Source organism: Oncorhynchus masou, chromosome 28, assembly GCF_036934945.1.
Source record: "Oncorhynchus masou masou isolate Uvic2021 chromosome 28, UVic_Omas_1.1, whole genome shotgun sequence".
In the NCBI taxonomy this organism is placed as follows: Eukaryota; Metazoa; Chordata; class Actinopteri; order Salmoniformes; family Salmonidae; genus Oncorhynchus; species Oncorhynchus masou.
In genome coordinates, this window is record NC_088239.1 from 32,728,899 (window position 1) to 32,749,130 (window position 20,232).

The following is a 20,232-nucleotide window of genomic DNA, read 5'->3' on the forward strand; positions in this document are numbered from 1 at the left end:
AGTTATAGGTCTGTGAGAGCCAGAAATCTTGCTTGTTTGTAGGTGACCAAATACTTATTTTCCACCATAATTTGCAAATAAATTCATTGTTTATTAGGTTGTAGCAGAACAGCATAAAAGTCCGGACGGCCCTTGCTGTGCATGGTGAGCAGTTGGTCAAGTTCTACTGTCAGAAGGATGGAAATGTCAGGGTGAACCGACGCCGTGGTGAACCCGCCAGGTATGTTGACTCTGCCTGTCGGAGGTGGAGTTCAGATCTCACAGGTGTGCCTGGCATGGATTGTGACTCCATCTCGTTCCTCACACTTTTCATCCTCTGCCCATCTCTCCGCCAATGCCATCTGGCTCTGGACCAATGCATTAGCTGTCGCCCGTATCTCTCCCACCCGTTAATGTTTCTCTTTCGGGTGGTCTGCCTTCAATGACTCGATCTCGGTCTTCAGAGTTTTAAACGTATCCATGTGCACCTTCATCAGATGTGCAGAATGGTACACCGCCCTGAGCCCCCATTGATTACAGTGGCCTATTATAGAAACGGTAGATCAATTGATAATTAAAAGTGACTCCAACACACAAATGTTGTGTACACATTTTAAGAATCTTGCAAAACTTACCACTTTCTCGGCAACCATGAGTTTTTTTCGGTGCGGCCAGTTGTCCAGCCTTTTGTCCACTGATCACCACGGATGGTTGTCGGCATGTTCATATGCTTTGCAAAAACACATTCCTGTTTTTATTTCACAATCATTTTTATTTTTATTTAACCTTTATTTATCAATGTTATTACACATTATGCCTACACTTTGATAGGCTATATACATTTTTTATTTAAGAAAATGCACTGAAACCAAATATCTTTAGTTTTGGCAATCCTCTCAGCTCGGGCTCATTTTTATGTCCTCTCGTGGTTACGGTCCTAACCCTGGAATGGGTAGCACCACAGCTGGCTTGATGAAAATGATGTCCATTTCGTTGGTTCTCTTTGGTCGCAATGTCATTTTTTTGCAGGTAGGGGGATGTTCATATCTACAGTAGCCGGGCTGTAAAGAGTCCTGCTCATCGAACTGCAATTGTATGAAAACCTGTTTTCAAAATGCCACCAGCTGGCCATCATTACTGTAAATAAAAACACAGCTTGTTTACATCTTGTTTACATTCATTATTGTAACCACAATGTCACAAATAATTTGTATCTAATTACTTTTTCGAATTTGGGATTTACAAATGTGTGCTTTCATGTCATTTTTCGTTAAATCCAGTTCGCATTTTAAGTATAACTTTTGAGTGACACCTTTGGTGAGAGGTCCAATGCTTTAATATTCAATAATATCTGCCCACCGAATTCATATGTAAGGTGCATTTTTAGTTACATTGTTTAAGTTTGAACTTGCAGACTGGCACTAAGAACAGCGGGAATGTTTCCCTAGTCAGCGCCATTATCCCCCTCGTGCGCCTACCTCTGTTTCAGTGGATACAGCTGGAGAACTACAAGGCAATCCCATTGTACACCACTCGGAAGCCATGACCAATATGACCAATATATATTGTCCTGCTAATAATGTATCTGTGAGAATAACCAAAGACCTACAGTCATGTTATAGGTCTTCCATCTAAGGCCGGCACAGGTATTGAACCAGCATCTGTAGCTACACAGCTTGCACCACTAAGCAGTGTCTTAGACAGGTGAACCGCTGTGGCTCTGTTCAATGTGACCTGTCGGGAGTGGGCAACAGTACTACAGTTTCTATCGCCCATTCATTGTCCGTTAGAGACACAGTAGGACCCAAAAGCATAATCAGTGCTCTAACTCCCCCTTTGCGCTGGTCTGGAACAATGAAGTAGTGACGAAGAGTACCGTAACTAAACCAGAAATTACCTCTAAGTCCTGCAGCATAATCACACAACTTTTAGTGGAGCAACCACTCTACAGACCTAATTGTCACACAACCCTACATAATTCATGGAGCTAAAACAGGAGACATTACACATTTAAATTAGAATGGCTTCTTCTTCCTCCTCCTCTTCCACCGTCCGGAGAAAAATAATGTATTTTCTTGGAAGCTCCCAGTAAAACAGCTGCTTTTACATTATTGATGTGTCAGTCACACATGCAGTTGAGTCAGAAGGTTGAGTCATACATGCACTTTGTAAATGCGTCTTGTATACTTCATAAAATGAGAACATTGTAAAGATATGGATATATGTCCTTGACCTAAAGAAACGTGATTACCATGCTTCCATTCAGAAAGCAATAGTGGTTATCCTACAGCAGCTATCAATTTATCTCAGGTTAGATTGTGCTCCAATCAGCGGTGGAAAAAGTACTAAATTGTCATACTTAAAGATACCTTAATAGAAAATGTGAAAGTCACCCACTAAAATCCTACTTGAGTAAAAGTCTAAAAGTAATTGGTTTTAAATATACTTAAGAATCAAAAGTAAAACTATAAACCATTTCAAATTCTTTATAAAGAAGCAAACCAGACAGCAGAGTTATTTTTTTTAGACATAGCCAGGGGCACACTCCAACACTCAGACATATTTTACAAACTAAGCATTTTGTGTTTAGTGAGTCCACAAGAACACAGGCAGTAGTGATGCTCAGGGATTTTCTCTTGATAAGTGTGTGAATTGGACCATTTTCCTGTCAAAATGTAACAAATACTTTTGGGTGTCAGGGAAAATGCATGGAGTTAAAAGTACATAATTTCTTTAGGAATGTAGTGAAGTAAAAGTAAAAGTTGGCAAAAAATATAAATAGTAAAGTACAGATACCCCAAAAAACGACTTAGGTAATACTTTCAAGTATTTTTACTTAAGTACTTTACACCACTTGCTCCAATGAATGGCTTGGTGGAATTCGTCTCTTTCATTTCTAACCACTCTGTCCGTGAATTCCTTAGAGATGTGGCCTGGCGTAACCTCTGTTGACCCTAACAGTGACTCATGGTGACTATCGGCAATAAGTTATTCCTATGGCTTGGGTTGTCTAATCATTGAAATTAATTGCTTTGAATGTGTTGTTTTTTATACACTCTAATGAAAGAACACACACACTCAACCACACACACACACACACACACACACACACACACACACACACACACACACACACACACACACACACACACACACACACACACACACGCGCGCCTAAACAGTATACAGGACCCCCACCACCCTACTCACCTCTCCGGTGACCAGGGTGACATCCAGTGCATGTTTAATTATCAGGCACTTCAGGGGTCTGGCTGAACAACAACCCCAGCCACAGGTCACTGTGATACACTGTATCTGACCATATGGGCTGGAGACCCCGTGGCCATGGGCAGAAAAGAGAGGGTGCAGAGAGGGGTGGATGGTGGACACAAGCCCTTGGCACCAGGCAAAGCCAACAGGAAGCCACTAGGGCATAAGATTTCATATGAATTTGAGGATGCCTTATCGAACATGTGCCACATTTCTAACATTTCAAACTCAGGTTCTAGCTATTTAAGACGTGGGCCATTAATATACTGTACTGGTATGGTGGAACTTGTAAGATACAGGATCACAACCGGTCTGTAAAGTGTGTCTGATTATCCATCATAACCTTACCACCCAGCCTTTCTCCCCCACTGCCCTATCCATCCTCTACCCAACCCTCATTGTCACCAACACAGCTCCAGCACTGTGTTATTTCACATAAACAATCAATACTACATTAAAGAGGCAGAGGAGGCAACCTGGTTTTAAACAGCTAGATGAGGAAAATCATTCAGCCCAATGTCATGGGTGGACTATAGGCAACCAATCTCCCTCATGAACTTGAGGGGCAAACTGATATAAAAAATGCAGGCCACTTTCTTTCATTATCCCTAGACGTCATTTATTTGTATATGAGGTCAACAGATACACACTCACTCAGTCACTCAGTCAAACAAGTGTTCTATTTCTTACCCTGGCCTTAGTCTCAGAATGAAAGACCCCACTGCATTAAAAAACGAATACCCTACTTTATAGCCTTTTTGCTTTTCGATCAATGTCACAGGGTGAGGAATGGATATTTTAACACGACTCCCAGGCCAAGTATTTCCACTCTAAAAGTATCTGACCCTTTTCTTTTTGATGATTGCTTCTAATCCACATTCTTGGCCACTCCATTTCTACACTGTGATGATGATGACTATCTATAAAATGGTTAGCTCTAAGGCCCCATCTTGCCCTTTACAATGCCTGCTCGTAATCAATACATTCCCTGCTATAGTCCATGCACAGCCAATGAAATAAGCAACTTTTCTGAACGTCTGTGAATAGCTGACAACAAAGCTGTATTTATCAGTAGGCCCAAAAAGTACCCCCTCCATACTTGGATCAAACTATTTGTATTCATCGCCAAGTAAAATCCCCAACTGCCCACTTCCGGTCAGCTTTTGTTTTCCTGGATATGGCTAGTCGAAGTCACGCATGAGAAGAGGCACGTTGCTAGAACTGGTACCTGGCTGAATGATTACAGGTTATCTTTACTAACACCACAGCTCACTCTTAGCTTTATTAGGGAGCACCACGATTTCCATTACAGAGGGAGAAGGGGAGCCAGCCCGGAGGAGGGTGAGCCGGCCGGGAAAAGGGGAGCCGGTCGGTAGAAGGGTGAGTCGGCAGGGAGGGGGGAGGAGAGGAAGACATAAGAGTAGAGGGGACAGACAGGCTGGGAGGGCCGCAAACGTCAGATGAAAAAAAAATGCTCAGTTGATTTCCACTCATTACTCGCTCTCACACTGCTTATTGCAAATCATGATGCTGTTTTATGAGCTGAATCCTCCATTAGGACAAAGCTGGGTGGACAGTGCTCTATAGTCCATAAACCAGCTATATCAGTACAGCCGTACAGTAGAGTACCCCCTGTCTGTGTCCCAAATGGCACCTTATTCCCTATATAGTGCATTACTTTTGACCTGGTCCCGGTCAAAAGTGGTGCACTATATAGGAAATATGGTGCCATTTGGGATGCAGGCTGCCACCACTCATTCTACTGAGCACCTCAACAGCGGTGAGCAGGGAGAGGCGTAGGAATTACAGCAGCCATGAAAACAGAGATTCAAAATGTCCTGAGACATATTTCACGGCCACTTTTAGCCCTATGTCAGTGAGCATAGAGGTACGTTGGTTTCATTGAGCGAAGCTGCCTGCAGAGTGAGAATGTGAGATGATAGACTACATACTAACTAGAGATTATTCTTTAAAAATGTGTGGGTAAATATTGAAGATTGTCTTTGGAGTGCTGTCCATTTCATTGTTCAAGAAGTGTAAGAGTGCCCTCCATAAATTGACAGACCGAGGGCATCAGAGGCTTAAGTTTATTCTACAGTCATACACTCTGAAGATGTTACGTTACTGGCAAGTTTCCGGGCGGCAGGTGCCAGTTTGTTTGTGTGTGTGGAGGGGACGATGGTCAATTTAGAGACATAGGACCTCATGAATTCATCAGATAGAGATGGCAGAAGTGGATGCTGAGTTTGAATCAAGCAGCAAGCACATCCTGCTTGACTCCTATCTGGAACAGGTTGACAGATGCTTCGCCTGTGTCCATTATATATCATTTTTATTTAACTAGGCAAGTCAGTTAACCTCTTACACCTATGGTGGCGCTATTTCATTTTTGGAAGAAAAACGTTCCCGTTTTAAACAAGATATTTTGTCACAAAAAGATGCTCGACTATGCATATAATTGCTACTGTTCGAAAGAAAACACTCTGACGTGTCCAGAAATACAAATATCTTCTCTGTGCGTGCCCTTTAACGTGAGCTTCAGGCAAAACCAAGATGACTTGGCATCCAGGAAATGACAAGGATTTTTGAGGCTCTGTCTTTCATGATCTCCTTATATGGCTGTGAACGCAAGAGGAATGAGTCTGCCCTTTCTGTCGTTTCCCCAAGGTGTCTGCAGCATTGTGACGTATTTGTAGGCAGATCATTGGAAGATTGACCATAAGAGACCACATTTACCACGTGTCCGCCCGGTGTCCTGCGCCGAAATTGGTGCGCAAAAGTCACCTGCCAGTATTTTTCCATGGGGCACAGAGAGAGAAGCAAGCTTCCACGAACTGCATGTCAATGAAGAGATATGTGAAAAACACCTTGAGGATTGATTCCAAACAACGTTTGCCATGTTTCGGTCGATATTATGTAGTTAATCCGGAAAAAGTTTCACGTTGTAGGTGACTGCATTTTCGGTTCGTTTCGGTAGCCAGGCGCAATGTAGAAAACGGAACGATTTCTCCTACACACAGACGCTTTCAGGAAACACTGCGCATCTGGTATGTGGCTGGGAGTCTCCTCATTGAAAACATCAGAAGCTCTTCAAAGGTAAATGATTTTATTTATTTGGTTATCTGGCTTTTGTGAAAATGTTGCGTGCTACATGCTACACAAAATGCTATGCTACTTAGCATACTCTTACACAAATTAGTCAATTTCTATGGTTCAAAAGCATATTTTGAAAATCTGAGATGACAGTGTTGTTAAGAAAAGGCTAAGCTTGAGAGCAAATGCATTATTTTAATTTTATTTGCGATTTTCAGAAATCGTTAACGTTGCGTTATGCTAATGAGCCTGAGGCTTAGTCACAATCCCGGATCCGGGATGGGGAGTTTCAAGAGGTTAAGAACTAATTCCTATTTACAATGACAGCCTACCAGGGAACAGTGGGTTAACTGCCTTGTTCACAGATAGAACAACTAATTACTTTTCCTTGTCTGCTCGGGGATTCAATCCAGCAACCTTATGGCTACTGGCCCAACGCTCGAACCACTAGGCTACCTGCCACCCCTGGCTGAAGAGGAGAACTACAAGATATGGATGGACTGCATTGCATTTTTACAACTGGTCTGCAACTCAGCATCTGATAGAATTCAAGTTCTGACTTTGAGTTGGTGTGTATGTAGTATAGTCTTAGGCAAGCCCATGAATAAGGCCAGGTTTGAAGTTGTGTGTTTGTAGTGTAGGATAAGCGAAACATGAATAACTACTACACCTGACTCTCTGAATCCAACCCCTGACCACTTGGAGTAGTTCTCATTCTCTCCAGACAGAAAGAAGCCTAGCTCTTTAGCTCTGTTGTGACGGGCCATACACACCCTCAAACATAGTCTCCTATCCATCCTAAATGGCACCCTAGTCCCTATGTAGTGCACTACTTTTATCCATGGCCTCTGGTCAAAAGTAGTGCACTACAAAGGGAATTGGGTGCTATTTGTGATGTATACTCCAACTCTCTTAAAGCCACTTAGAGAGGCTGACCTGTGAGTGTCGGCCATTTGATTGAATTAAGAGGATGATTCATTTAATCTGCTGGTGAAGAGCTTGAATGACTGACAACGTCCCACGGGAACAGAGGTCTAAACATTATGATTAACAATATACCAACTGTTGGATTCACTTAACTTGCGTACCAAATGGCACCCATTTTCCCTATATCAGTGTTTCCCAACCCTGGTCCTCGAGTACCCCCAACAGTACACATTTCTATTGTAAACCTGGACAAGCACACCTGATTCAAGTTGTCAACTAATCATCAAGCCCTCAATGAGTTGAATGAAGTGTGTTTGTCCAGTGCTACAACACAAATGTGTACTGTTGGGGGTACTCAAGGACCAGGGTTGAGAAACACTGCCCTATATAGTGAAGTACTTTTGACTAAGGGCCTAAGCCACATACAGTTAGCCTCTGGTTATTCTCATGTCTTTTCAGCATGACTATCCAACACTGTTCCTGGAGAGCTACTGTCCTGTAGGTTTTTGCTTCAGCCCTAATCTAGTGTACATGATTAAAAACATTTGCTGGTTCATAAATTAAATCAGGTCAGTTTTAACTGGGGTTGGATCGAAAATCTACAGGAGGGTAGCTCTCCAGGACAATGTTGGAGAGTCCTGCTTTAGTTATTCCTTACCACTGCTTGTCTATGTCCCAAGTGGCACCCTATTCCCTATATAGTACACTACCTTTGACATAGGGAAAAGGATATCATGTTGGAAATAGCCCTAAACTGCTGTTTCTGCTGCTAGTAGGAGAAGCACACCATAGCTACTAATAGCAAGCACAATATGATTAATACAAATGGAATGTTTAATGCAATTTTTCCATTTCAAAGAAATTCCCCAAGCATCTTAAATCAAATTCAACTTTGTATTGTCCTCGGGGCTAACAATAACTCTCATTTGGCATCGGCTTCATTAGATCAAACTCAATTAATGACGAGTACCCTGCAGCCCCTCCACAATGACAGGGGTTCGTGGACTTTTAGGCATGCGCATGCACACACACACACACACACACACACACACACACACACACACACACACACACACACACACACACACACACACACACACACACACACACACACACACACACACACACACACACACACACACACACACACACACACACACACACAGTCTTGTCCAATTAACATTGTGGGGACACACAATTCAATCTCATTCAAAATCCTTTTTTCCCTAACCTCACCCTAAACCTAACCCTAATGAGAACCTTAACCCTCACCTTAACCCAGAAATCCAACCTTAATGCTAACACAAACCCTAAACCTAACACTACTTCTAACCAGAACCCTAAACCCCCTAGAAATAACATTTGACCTTGTTTGTTTACTATTCTTGTGGGGACGTCTGGTTCCCACAAATGTAGTTAAAACACACACACACACACACACACACACACACACACACACACACACACACCAACCTCACTGACAGGTCCTTGCTCTCTTTCTCTTTGATGGGCTGACACGTCAGAAAGTAATTGGAGGCCTTCACAGCCCATACAAATCCACCTGTCAGTTAAGTGTGTCACGGCATTGTGTTCAGCTGTTTTGGGTCTCAAAGTGTGACCTTTTCACAAAGGGGCTGACTGAGGACATGTAAGACACAGAAGGGACCCCAGCCCCTGGCACCACCGATAGGCCTATGTATATACTGTGGTATTGTTGCATTGTTAGTACATGTTCATTTTCTGACTGTCACTCTCTAGACAGATTGTATTGTACCATTCCAACAAGCTTGTAGGGCCACAACCGGGATTACATGTATGCTGTTTCCAGTCTCTCTTTCTCACAAACTATTATTAGTGTCCATATAATGAGGTGAATTCATTATCTAACAGTTAGAAGAAATACTTCAAATCGATGAAACGCCAAATGTGTTCTGATACGAAAAAAGGAGCAAGGATTGCGTTGTTTGTGGTCAAAGTGACTGTGGACAGCGATGGATTAACCTTTTCACATGAGTTCCAAATATCTCTAACGGTCGCCCCCACGTGATGTCAGAATGCACTCACTGTTCCAAAATGTGATTATTACGCAACAGGACAGTTAACATGTGCTGCCTGTTAATTATTTATAGGCTGTTTCAAGATGTCAATTTCAAATGATTTCTATCAAGTTGTATTTTCTAACAACAGTTTGAATTGAGGTCTGTTCTGCCTCCTCATTAATTCACATAGTAGTCGTCCATTTCAGCGTTGTGGGCAATTTTTGTTTGAGGCTTTACTTAGCCGGGTTTAAATCACTCATGTTTGCGCAGATCAAGTATGCATATATTTGCGCAGACTTGCAAGAATTTGAATGTTTTCTTGCTGGCGCTCGCTTTGCCTTATTTGTTGTTTTCCTTACAAATAATAACTTCGGACATGTGCGTTCCTTTTTTTATTTTATTCTTTTATTTCTTTTTTAGAGGGTGGATCAGCTTAATATTGCGGAAAAAATGTTGCTTCCAATGTAATTGTCTGCATCATTTCCAATCCCCCATATCTTTTGGGTAAATACAGTGCCTTGCGAAAGTATTCGGCCCCCTTGAACTTTGCGACCTTTTGCCACATTTCAGGCTTCAAACATAAAGATATAAAACTGTATTTTTTGTGAGGAATCAACAACAAGTGGGACACAATCATGAAGTGGAACGACATTTATTGGATATTTCAAACTTTTTTAACAAATCAAAAACTGAAAAATTGGGCGTGCAAAACTATTCAGCCCCCTTAAGATAATACTTTGTAGCGCCACCTTTTGCTGCGATTACAGCTGTAAGTCGTTTGGGGTATGTCTCTATCAGTTTTGCACATCGAGAGACTGAAATTTTTTCCCATTCCTCCTTGCAAAACAGCTCGAGCTCAGTGAGGTTGGATGGAGAGCATTTGTGAACAGCAGTTTTCAGTTCTTTCCACAGATTCTCGATTGGATTCAGGTCTGGACTATGACTTGGCCATTCTAACACCTGGATATGTTTATTTTTGAACCATTCCATTGTAGATTTTGCTTTATGTTTTGGATCATTGTCTTGTTGGAAGACAAATCTCCGTCCCAGTCTCAGGTCTTTTGCAGACTCCATCAGGTTTTCTTCCAGAATGGTCCTGTATTTGGCTCCATCCATCTTCCCATCAATTTTAACCATCTTCCCTGTCCCTGCTGAAGAATAGCAGGCCCAAACCATGATGCTGCCACCACCATGTTTGACAGTGGGGATGGTATGTTCCGGGTGATGAGCTGTGTTGCTTTTACGCCAAACATAACGTTTTGCATTGTTGCCAACAAGTTCAATTTTGGTTTCATCTGACCAGAGCACCTTCTTCCACATGTTTGGTGTGTCTCCCAGGTGGCTTGTGGCAAACTTTAAATGACACTTTTTATGGATATCTTTAAGAAATGGCTTTCTTCTTGCCACTCTTCCATAAAGGCCAGATTTGTACAATATACGACTGATTGTTGTCCTATGGACAGAGTCTCCCACCTCAGCTGTAGATCTCTGCAGTTCATCCAGAGTTATTATGGGCCTCTTGGCTGCATCTCTGATCAGTCTTCTCCTTGTATGAGCTGAAATTTTAGAGGGACGGCCAGGTTTTGGTAGATTTGCAGTGGTCTGATACTCCTTCCATTTTAATATTATCGCTTGCACAGTGCTCCTTGGGATGTTTAAAGCTTGGGAAATCTTTTTGTATCCAAATCCGGCTTTAAACTTCTTCACAACAGTATCTCGGACCTGCCTGGTGTGTTCCTTGTTCTTCATGATGCTCTCTGCGCTTTTAACGGACCTCTGAGACTATCACAGTGCAGGTGCATTTATACGGAGACTTGATTACACACAGGTGGATTGTATTTATCATCATTAGTCATTTAGGTCAACATTGGATCATTCAGAGATCCTCACTGAACTTCTGGAGAGAGTTTGATGCACTGAAAGTAAAGGGGCTGAATAATTATGCACGCACAAATTTTCAGTTTTTGATTTGTTAAAAAAGTTTGAAATATCCAATAAATGTTGTTCCACTTCATGATTGTGTCCCACTTGTTGATGATTTTTCACAAAAAAATACAGTTTTATATCTTTATGTTTGAAGCCTGAAATGTGGCAAAAGGTCGCAAAGTTCAAGGGGGCCGAATACTTTCGCAAGGCACTGTAGATTGGCTATTGATCGGTGCCTTCAAATCTTTGGTATGACTTACTACCATATATGGGCATACACATTCATAATGGCAGGCCGAGCCGATGACCTTGTTTCAAGATGGCTGCTACCTACATTCCAGTTAGCGTTGTGAAGCTACCGTTATTGATCACCAGACCAGAGAGTCAAAATGTATATTTTATGCATTTTCACCAAACAGCGAAAATCTTACAAGGTTAGCTTCAATTTGGTCTGTATTTATGTTATGAAGTCAAAGGAGATGATTGTGGACAACAGGAAAAAGAGGACCAAGCACACAGCCATTCTCATCAACGGGGCTGCAGTGGAGCTGGTTGAGAGCTTCAAGTTCCTTGGTGTCCACATCACCAACATACTAACATGGTCCAAGCACACCAAGACAGTCGTCAAGAGGGCACGACATAACCTATTCCCCCTCAGGAGACTGAAAAGATTTGGCATGGGTTCTCAGATCCTCAAAAGGTTCTACAGCTGCACCATCAAGAGCATCCTGACTGGTTGCATCACTGCCTGGCATGGCAACTGCTCGGCCTCCGACTGCAAGGCACTACAGAGGGTAGTGCGAACGGCCCAGTACAAGCTTCCTGCCATACAGGACCTCTATACAAGGCGGTGTCAGAGGAAGGCCCTAAAAATTGTCGAAGACTCCAGCCACCCTAGTCACAGACTGTTCTCTCTGTTAGCACACGGCAAGCGTGTGCTAGCAGAGACAGCTTCTACCCCCAAGCCATAAGACTCCTGCACACCTAATCAAATGGCTACCCAGACTATTTGCATTGCCCCCCCCCCCTCCTTTTTACACCGCTGCTACTCTCTGTTGTTATCATTTATACATAGTCACTTTAATAACTCTACCTTCATGTATATATTACCTCAATAAACCGGTGCCACCCCCGCACATTGACTCTGTACCGGTACCCCCCTGTATATATAATGGCTACCCTGTGGCATCGCTCTCAAGAACCTTATTTGGTTCCAATTTGCACCTTAATATTTAAGAGTGTATGAAAGGCTGTTGTAAAGGTTAGCTGTTCTTCTTCCGTATAAGGTACATCTAGTAAGATGTGCTGAGAGAGGACTGTCGGGAAAGGAAAGTCCAGATAGAGTATCAGTGTCACAATGGGCAGGGAAGCCATCAACAGCAAAGAGAAAGAGAGACACACATACAGTTCCCACAGAGTGAGCGAGAGTGAGAGATTTGAGAGATGCTATAAAATCCTACAGAGTTTTCAAGTGTTGTTCCATGAACGAGAGAGGGAGAGAGAGCGAGAGAGCTTTGCTTGGAAATAATGTTCTGCTTTCCTGACAACTGACAGTCATTCTAACCTTGACTCCTCCCCTTTCTGATTGATATATCTTGGACCGGTGTTTTAGAACCATTTCTTCCCTCCAGTATTTGAAAGTTGGGTCGTGAAAGGATGCTAAGCAGTTTAGCGTTGGAAAATAAATGAGAAATGTTTACATACTTCATGTGAAACAATTTATCATGCAGATTCGTGTGAATGTGCTACTAAAAAGTGTGTGTGTGAGTGTTGAGAGAGAGAGAGAGAGAGAGAAATAATAAAATAATGATTGCCTGCCTGAATGGGCTGGGTGTAAGAGGAGAGTTTTGGCCAGCAGTAGGACAGAAGCACAGCCCCTAGGCTAATGCACAAGGACAGCCTGTCACACTGTGAACATTCACTGAGCTGACGTGTTACTAGTCATATGCAATAACCTGCATAATTACTTCTGAAGACTATTAGGGTGTGGAAATCATATCACGCCCCTCTGCTGCCAACTTACAGTATATACACCTACAGTATACACACACACACACACTGACAGACAAACAGTCTATCACACACACACCTTCCTTGGTCTTAGCGTTCTCTGTAGTTGACAGTTCTCGGCTGTGATGACAGAACAATGGCAGGCCCTACAGGAGTAAGCATGTGTCATTATCACCCTATTTAGCTAGATCCCTCTCTCCTCTCCTCTCCCACAGTCCCTGCTCTAGCGAGTCAGACACAAACACACACAGCCCCATTCCTTGTCTATGTATCAAAGCTAGCCACTAATACTCTCGTCTTCTGCTTGGATCTGTGATCTCTTCTTATTGCCCCGTTCTTATCCAACAGTCAATAGGATCCATTCCTTTTCTCTATCACCAGTCAGACCCTCCGGTGCTGTACAGTATGTTGAGTCAGTCAGACAGACAGACATTGTTGTCGTCTGTTCTCTGGCCTCCACTTGGTCTTCTTCTCAACACTTATTAACTGACTGTCATGTTCTGTTCTGTTCTGCCCCCCAAACACTGTTTAACATCCTCAGGCCACTTAGTGCAGTCTGTTCCTTCATCCCAAATGGCACCTTATTCCCTACATAGTGCACTACTGTCGACCAGATCCCTATGGGCCCTGGTCAAAAGTAGTGCATGATATTGGGAATAAGGTTCAATTTGGGACGTGCCCTGTCTGTAGTGCTGGAGTTAAGCCCCTGGGCTGTTTACTGCCAGGAATCCTTATAACCAGAGTGAAGCGGCTGGACGCGAGGTAGGATCTTAGTGTGTGTGAATGTGTGCTGCTGTGTGAGTGTCTTCATCTACAGTATCTGTCCACACCTTATAGCTCACAGCGCAGATTAGACACATGCTATAATACTACTGAGGGAACACACATGATGCGTCATAGAAAAGTCTGCATTGCATCTCTTGATTGGATCAATACTGACTTTGTGAGTCTATAATAATGGCCACCTGTCTGTGGCCTGTTTTGTCATAACATTGATTGCCATTGCCTCCTATGCATGCTGAAGAAGGGCTCATACTCTAAACGTTTGTGCGTTAATACAAATACGTTAATTTCAGTTTATTCACCGGTGTGCTGTCCTATTTTTGTTGTTTGGACTATGCACAGCACGAGGATTCAGCACCCGATCTAAGTTTATATAAAGTGGAGTTGTTTGTCTTTTCATACCTTACAGCTCACAGCACTGTCCAAACACAACAATTTAGCTAAAACCTGCATTTTAACCACCGTAAATCCCCTTTACCCCTAATTCCAACTCTTTCCAAGCCTATATCCCTAAGAAAAAAGAAAAATAAGTAACTAGCTACTGTATGTGTGGGCTTTCACGGCCATGCCTCAACCATGTGACTTCCCAGCCTCTGAAATGGTGCCATGGTCTACAGGGCTTTGTGGTAAATCACTATCTCTCTTCCCCAGTCAGAGCCCAGTCTGCTGAGCACTATGGACGGCTGGCTTTTTGCTGCCTCCTGGGTGACTAATATATCTTGTTAAATTGTGCTGAGAAGCGTGTTGGGAACCTTATACCTTTTGCTTCGTGCTGTCTCTGGTGTGTGTGTGTGTGTGTGTGTGTGTGTGTGTGTGTGTGTGTGTGTGTGTGTGTGTGTGTGTGTGTGTGTGTGTGTGTGTGTGTGTGTGTGTGTGTGTGTGTGTGTGTGTGTGTGTGTGTGTGTGTGTGTGTATGTGTGTGCGCGTGCGTGTCAGGGTTTCAAATCCACCCAATTCAGAAAGTAAACGAAATTCCAATGCATTTTAAAAGCATTGGAAATAAGTGGAATAGGATTGTCAGTGTACTTCCTGAATCGACTGGAATTGAAATGGAATTGACCCCAACACTGGTGTGTATGTAATTGTTGTTATCAGCCTATTTCCATCATTAGCTCAAGATGGAATAGACCACATCTTAAGTGTTATTTTGCATGTGTTCAGTTACAAAATGTTCTGACCATACCTTGTTGAATGAAGATACACCATTAGCACATAGAAACTCAAAGAAACTTCAAAATGCTTAGTTTTGATGATGACAAGTCAGCAGTCATAAACACCTGTCATAAACACCTGTCATATAGTTTCCATTTCTCTTCTGTCCAGAAGGGGGCATGTTTTTTTCTATGGGCAAAATACTAAAGGCAATTCTACAAACATTCTAGTGAGTCCATCCTCCATTTGAGTTAAACCCAGGAATATCAAAATGAACAAATGCTCAATCTCCATACCCTTTGTTTCAATACAACCATAGCCATGACAATCACAACATGTATGGACCTTCACTAACGCACAGAATAAATCAAGGTGCCCCAAGGTATTCTGGTACTGATACGCATGTGCACACACACACACACACACACACACACACACACACAGACACATACCACATACACGCATGAGGACACACGCGCACACAAACACAGACAGAACGCAATTCGTTTTGTGTGTCACTGTGAAGTGGTACCGATAGACAGTGGGCATGGGGATGTGATTTCATGAAGACCAGATGCTGCTACTTGGAGGACTGAGGACTTGAAATGGTTCAATATTATGATTCTGGAGCAGGACACATCAAAATGACGCTGTCCATCTGGAGCGGACATAATGTAATCAGCAGTGGGTCATTGGTCATCGCAGACAGCGCGGCCAACGGGTTTATCCGCATCCTGTGGTGTCATCATCATCACACTAACACTCAAGAGATGAGAGATAGTGAAGACAGGAGAGAGAGAGGGAGCGAGAGAGAGAGAGAGAGAGAGCGAGAGAGAGAGCGAGAGCGAGAGCGAGAGAGAGAGAGAGCAGTTTGAGAACACAGGTAATCAGCATCACCTCATAACAACATCCAGCTTTTGGATTTGCCCTAAACTGATGAAACAAATTACCTGTGGAATATACAAGCTAGTTTTTTTTAATGATTAATGAAATGTTGACTCCAAAGCATTAATTTCAAGGCCTTGAAGAATAATGGTTTTGATATGTTTATTCCCTTACCTGTCAAAACAAATTCCATGATATGTCTATTCTCTTACAACCCCCCCCCCCCCCCCACACACACACACACATCCATGCACGCGGGCACACACACAGAGGAATGTCTATTTTCAGAGGCTATAAATATTCATTCCCTGACATGTTTACTGTATGTCTTTGATCAGACACAGATCTTATGCTACTCTCTCTCTTTCATCTTCCAACTTCAAACCAAAATGTATGTACAAACTGAGCCATGAAATCTGTTCTGTTGCAAAAACCTTGGTCTCGTCACACTAGTAAGTTATTTTACAGTACCAAACTGCTGTCATCTGTCTCATGCAAACAAAATGGTGATAAGTAATTTTCAAATGCAGATGGGTGAATTATGAAAAACATATCAGCATTAGGCCTATAACACAATTCCTTGCAGGTGTCAATGTAAAACGTATGTTATTTCCAAAGCCAACTGTAATGCATGAGCTACCCATTGCACAGGTCTCTGTCAACAGCGTGCAATCTTTTTTTATTTTTAAGCATGTACTGTAGTACATGATCGGCTCATTTGAATGTGTGAGAGAGGGTAATATTCTTGCAGCATATTCCCCTGGTAGCCTACTTAGTCAACTCCCCCTAACAACTTCTTGGCCTCCTCCAGGCATATCACTGCAGGCTTTAGAGAGCTAGAACAATATAACCAACATGAAGCAATCTGGAGGCTAGAGGAGGCCTGGATAACTTTTTCAAGCATTAAAACACAAAATATGAATGTTTGAATAATTAATTACTGTTACATATCAACTTTAATTTAACAGTGGTTCTTTTTTTCTTTTTTTATCTTTGTGTTTTTTTTGGTCACAGTGAGGTATGTCTAAATGGGGCATTTTTTCTCCCAAAGTTTTGAGGAATAGGCAGATTCCCAGAATGCAGTGCACATGACCAACAGCATGGTCATGTCTAGAAGGGATTCAGTTTATGCCAAATTGATGTCAAATTTTAGCTAACCCTAAAAATGTTCCTAGCTTTAATCGAATTATCCTAACCTGCTATGTTAATTCTCCTAACCTGCTGTGTAAGTTCTCCTAACCAGCTACGAAAAGTCAATGTTGACATAACTGTAAGCCATCTAGACAACACCCAGTAGCGGTCACCTGAATGTAGTTTGTAATCTTATCCTTTAATTAAGAGCAATATTTTTCATAACTGAAGCATGAAACATGAAGTAATTTATAAGCTGCACAAGCTAAGGGCAGGATTTTTGTTTTTGGCTAAAAAACGTACCTATTTGAAACTGCCTATTTCTCAGGCCCAGAAACGAGAATATGCATATAATTGTCAGATTATGATAGAAAACACTCCAAAGTTTCCAAAACTGTCAACATATTGTCTGTGAGTATAACAGAACTGATATTGCAGGCGAAAACCTGAGGAAAATCAAACCAGGAAGTGGCTTCTATTTTGAAAGCTCCATGTTCCATAGCCTGCCTTTGCTCCATTTAAAGGGATATCAACCAGATTCCTCAAGGTATCCCAGCTTCCTCAAGGTGTCAACAGTCTTTAGACATAGTTTCAGGCTTTTATTTTGAAAAATTAGTGAGAAAGTTAACTTTGCGTCAGTGGATAGCTGGGTGATCGCAGAGTTTTGCTTGCGCAACAGAGTGGAGCAGCCATTGTCTCTCCCTCTCCTATTGAAAAAGTGACAGTCCCGGTTGATATATTATCGATTATATATTTTAAAAACAACCTGAGGATTGATTATAAAAAAAGTTTGAGATGTTTCTGTGGACATTACGGATACTATTTGGAATTTTCGTCTGCGATGTCGTGACCGCTCGAGCCTGTGGATTTCTGAACATAACGCGCCAAACAAATGGAGGTATTTTGGATATAAAAATAATCTTTATGGAAAAAAGGAACATTTATTGTGTAACTGGGAGTCTCGTGAGTGCAAACATCTGAAGATCATCAAAGGTAAGCAATTTAATCTATTGCTTTTCTGACTTTCGTGACCAATCTACTTGGCTGCTAGGTGTTTGTAATATTTTGTCTACTGAGATGTTCTTACATAAACGCTTGTTAAGCTTTTGCCGAAAAGCAGTATTGAAATCTGACATGCCAGGTGGATTAACAACAAGCTAAGCTGTTTTTTGCAACATTGCGCTTGTGATTTCATGAAAATTAAATATGTTTAGTAATTTAGTTTGAATTTGGCGCGCTGCAATTCGGCGGGTGGTGATGAAAATGATCCCGCTAATGGGATGGATGCGTCAAGAGTCAAGTTTGTGATATAAGCTAAATGGCACCAAACAAAAGAAAACCACTAGGAAAGAATCAACTGCCATATTGTCCAAGAAAATTGCATAAGGTTGTCACATCTAATCAAGGTGGGTGGAATCAGGCGCAGAGAGCAGATAGCGATATAAAGTTTTATTCTCCGGTGAACAACATAAACAACGGTCAACCCAAATACACACAGGGTGAAATTATCCAACACAGGATAAAGACTAACCGGAGAATAAGAAACACAAAACACCGACAAACAAAATGAATGACAAAATAAACAATCCCGCACAAAACAAGGGTGGGACAACCTACATTAAATACAGACACTAATTAACTAAACACACAGGTGAAACCAATTAGACAAAACCAACAGATGCACGAAAAAGGGATCGGTAGTGGCTAATAGGACGGTGACGACGACCGCCGAGCACCGCCTGAACGGGCAGGAGAGCCAACTTGAGCGGAAGTCGTGACAAAGGTAGGCCAAACCAACCCAAAGAATACAGCTCAATCAAACTCATGCAAGCAATTAAAGTTATTAAGGTTCCAGGCATAGGCAACATAAATGTAGGGCCCCTGACCGTATGGGGGGTGGGGAGGGCTCAGTGTGGGTCTCAAATGTTTTTTTTCCAGGGTGTAGATCAGCTTTAATATTGCAGATAGACTGTAGCTTCCATCAATGTAATTAACTGCATTACTTCCAAACCCCCATACATATTTTGGCATACAAACATATGTAAAGCAACGTTTTACCTTGTTATGTCAGTCACTGACAGTCACTCAATTAGTCATGCCAACTAACAATTGTTGGATTGGTAATTAGTCTAACCAGCTATCTAAACTTGTAGTAATCACGTCCGAATACCGACCGGGCATATAGGGCACTTGATCAGGGGCCCTGACTTCCAGGGGTCCCCATTGATTTTGTTAGTCATTCTCACTCAGATGTCATGACAACATTAGCTTTAAAGTTTATGAAATTAGCTTTAATACTGCAAACACCTTACTCCACCCCGTGACAAAATGGGTAGAAATGCAGGAAATTAGCTGTAAAACTGCATTTGTTTTCTCTCTGCCCATGGCAAAAACAAAATACAGCGAGGTGGGGGCCCCCCCAACCAAATCTTGCTTAAAGCCCCCAAAAAAGCTGATGAGAAAGCAAAGGTTATTGAGGAATGGCATAGCCTACAGGCCTACCCGAATGTACCTAGTCCAAATTAATACTGTAAAAGCCTCAAACGTTAAGACTTAATGTAATATGACTAAGGGCGCACTTGAGGAGGCATACTTGGAAAAATCCAGGCATCTCCAGGAGCCTATTCAAATCATGGTCTGGCCCCTGCGCTTCAGGCTACACCAACCAACTGTACAGAGAGAAAGAATTTCATATTTTCATCAACACATGTAGCTTATTCTACTGTAGCCTTTAGGCTACCTGCATCGATATCCGTAGCATAACCAGTGGGTAAGAATTAAGAGGAATGAGAACATTTCATATAGCACCAACAAACAATGAGTATTACATTTAAAAAAATATTCAGTTGTCATTATATTAAGGAGATATAGGTGGACCTCCTTCTGTTTGATACTCTCCATGATGTGTTGCCTTGTGGTGCCATCACAGTGCTACTGCAGCCTACTGTACATCTGATCTGAAGGAGTCAAATAAATAATATTATCCAAAATACATTATCCAACATCGTGGCCTATAATAAACGAAAGCCTAAAGTTG

General features: G+C 42.1%; 1 protein-coding gene across 1 annotated transcript in view; it reads right to left on the reverse strand.

The window, feature by feature from the left end:
• LOC135517527 (cadherin-6-like) overlaps positions 1-20,232 on the reverse strand; it is an 80,057-nt gene that overhangs the window by 59,161 nt on the left and 664 nt on the right. The gene's annotated exons all lie outside the window — the stretch shown is intronic.